The 2911-nt window shown below is 44.9% G+C and overlaps 1 pseudogene across 1 annotated transcript; it reads right to left on the reverse strand.

Annotated features, from left to right (window-relative positions):
• Positions 1-246: 246 nt before the first annotated feature.
• On the reverse strand, positions 247-1285 carry LOC311145078 (hydroxycarboxylic acid receptor 2-like; annotated as a pseudogene). Its single transcript has 2 exons — positions 897-1285; positions 247-717 (listed from the first exon to the last, which is right to left on the reverse strand). The product of its transcript is annotated as a hydroxycarboxylic acid receptor 2-like (transcript).
• Positions 1286-2911: the final 1626 nt, after the last annotated feature.

Genomic DNA, 2911 nt, shown 5'->3' on the forward strand with positions numbered 1-2911 from the left:
AATCCCTAATATAAAATATATTTTGATTTGTTTAACACTTTTTTGGTTACTACATGATTTCATGTATTATTTCATCGTTTTGATATCTTCACTATTATTCTACAATGTAGAAAATAGTAAAAATAAAGAAAAACCCTTGAATGAGTAGGTGTTATAAAACTTTTGACCGGTAGTGTACATTTTAAGTGTCTTGACTTTTTAAAATGTCTGTTGGCTTATGGCAAGAGCTTTGTTCTCCTCTGGCAGTTATTTTCTTTGGCTTGTGAAGTGTCTCTGAATAGATGTTTGATCACCAAACACCTGCAGCCACTGTCGCACCTGACTGAGACATTGAGAGCCTTGAGATTTATTGACCACTGCGCTGCTCATGCCTACTCTTTTCTGTCTCAGACTGAACCTTAAGACCTTCTTATAGATCCTCTTGAAGGATGGGCTAAAGAAGTAGTAGACTACAGGATCCAGCATGCTATTGAGGTAGGCCAGACTGATAGTGATATAGAATGCAGTGTCCAAGACCTTTTGGACATCACAGTCCTTTTTGCTATCGGTGGAAGCAGTTCCTGTGTTCTTCATCCAGATCAATAGACGTGTGATGTTGCTTGGGAGGAAGCAGACCCCGAACATGGCTGTAACGACACCTAGGCACTGTTGCACTCGGCGCATCCTAGCTTCCCTGTCCAGATGTCTCGCCCGCAGCTGCAGCTGGCCTGAGATCCGCTTGGTGCATTAGACTGAGATACCAGGAACTCCAGAAAGAAATACCAGGAACTCCAGAAAGAACACAGCATTGTGCAGTTTGTTCTTGTTGGTGAAACTTTCACACTTTGTGGAGTTCCCAGCTTTGAACTGGTGAGTGTTGCTCAGAAGGTGTGTTCAGGGAGATGGTGTGGGCCAACTGCACCACACACTGCCTTAGAGAGGCTCATGGAGTTGAATGGGTGGCGGGGATGGACCACACGCATGTACCTGTCCAGTGCTACAGCCATCAGGAAGAAAACACTTCCTCCACGATTCATAGCCAACATGAAGAAGGACATACGACAGACTGTATCTCTAAGCTTCAAGTCCATCCCTTAGATGTAGTAACTGGCACGGAAGGGCAGGGCCACGTTCAGCAGAAAGTCAGCCAGTGCCAGGTTAAACAGGAAGACAGTGCTGCTCTTCCAGGGCTTCACGTGGTCCAGAGAGCCAGGCCGTTACCAAGAATACCCAGAACGAATTCCAGCAACAGCAGTGGGACCAGCACCCTGGTGAGGAGGTCGCCCTCAACTACACAGCCGCCCATTATTAATACAGTTAGTCCTCTGCTTCTCTGATGAGCACTACTAGATTACACAGACAAATGATATTTGACACTGTCTATGCAGTCATTGCGATGCAAAAAACAATCCTCCTGTTTGTAGCATCTGAAGAGAAGGTGAAGAAGACAATTTACACCCATGAAGGCGGTGAGATGTCAGCTCAAATCATTACCCGAAGAGCCCAAAGAAATTCCTCTCAAAATGATATGTGGTGGTTCTTGTGTCCAGTAGGTTCTCTGAAAGGAAAGTAATCTGTGAAGGTTGATAGACTAGCAGGACAAGATGGGGTACATGATTTGTGTGACTGTCATGCTCAATTTCCCTCTGTGTACAGAGCAAATGCAGGGCATCTGCTGTGTGGTGACATTACACATTTTGCTTCTGTAAAGAGTTAGTTGGATCACATGGGTGTGGCTTCAAAGTTGGCAAACTAGCAATTTCATGTCTGCTGGACCCCCTGCTGGAACCACTCCTGACAGCTGCATCACCACTGCCAGTGCCTCCCAGTGTGCAACACCTGTAGGAGCCGCCGGAGTCCCCAGCTGCAGAAGAAGGCCACATGCCTACTCTCCCGGCCACACCATCGTCGGCCCCTCAACCCCACCGTTACAAACACCAGCTCCTCCAAGCCATCGTCGGCGGTTTTGTCCACCACCACCCCAATGCACACCACCCCCCATGTCTGTCACCACCAACACGGCCTCCTCTGGACCAACTGCCTCCTCCGTCTCCCCTGGTCACACCACCATTGCAGCCTCGTCTGGTGTCCCTGCCCCCTGCAATTTGAATACCGCCACCTCCACAGGTAAACACATGTTAAATTACGAAAAAATGACTGTTTGTTATCTGTTTTATAAAACAGCAATGTAAAAAAAAATATATATATATCTTTACATATCTACAGTACATAGCACCAGCCCTCAAGTCATCTCCGCCTCCTCCAAAACCTCTGCAGCTTCCTCCAGAGGTATTGATGTAAAAAAGTTTAAAAGGGTTTTCATGCAACATGCTCTGTCTAACACCACTTTTTCTCAAACTGCAGCACAGAAAATGAAGAGAAAAGCTACACCGGTCACATCTGTCACACCACCCATGGCACCACTCTCAGGTACTTCATAATCTGTTTTTCTCGCTCTCTCAGTTGTATCAATTACTATTGTTGTTGAAGAACTTCTACATTTTGCAAAACCATATTAATCAATTTGTATTATTATTTAATTTTTTATAAAAGAAGACACCACCTGCTGTGCTCGCTGCGGGGAGCGTGATCCGCCTGCAAGCTCCTCTCAGGAGTGTAGATCCGAGGTGCCATGGGTGTGCTGTGACTTTTGCCAGCACTGGTTCCACTGCAGGTGTGTGCAGTGGGATCAAGAGGTAGCGGTGGAGCTGGATTTTTATTGTGATTTTTGTGACAATATAGGGATGGAGGTCGAGATTTAATTGTTTGTTTTGTTTGTGTTCATATGAAATTATTTATTTGTTCAAAAAAATAAATGTCTAAAATATAATATATATATTTATTGAACCCATCTTGTGTATTTCTTCCTTTACTTTCCAAGTGCACCTCTGCAACACAAACTCCAACAGTGTTTTCATTGTTTTATGTTAAT

This window comes from Coregonus lavaretus (genome assembly GCF_964263955.1).
Source record: "Coregonus lavaretus genome assembly, chromosome: 17".
Classification (NCBI taxonomy): domain Eukaryota; kingdom Metazoa; phylum Chordata; class Actinopteri; order Salmoniformes; family Salmonidae; genus Coregonus; species Coregonus lavaretus.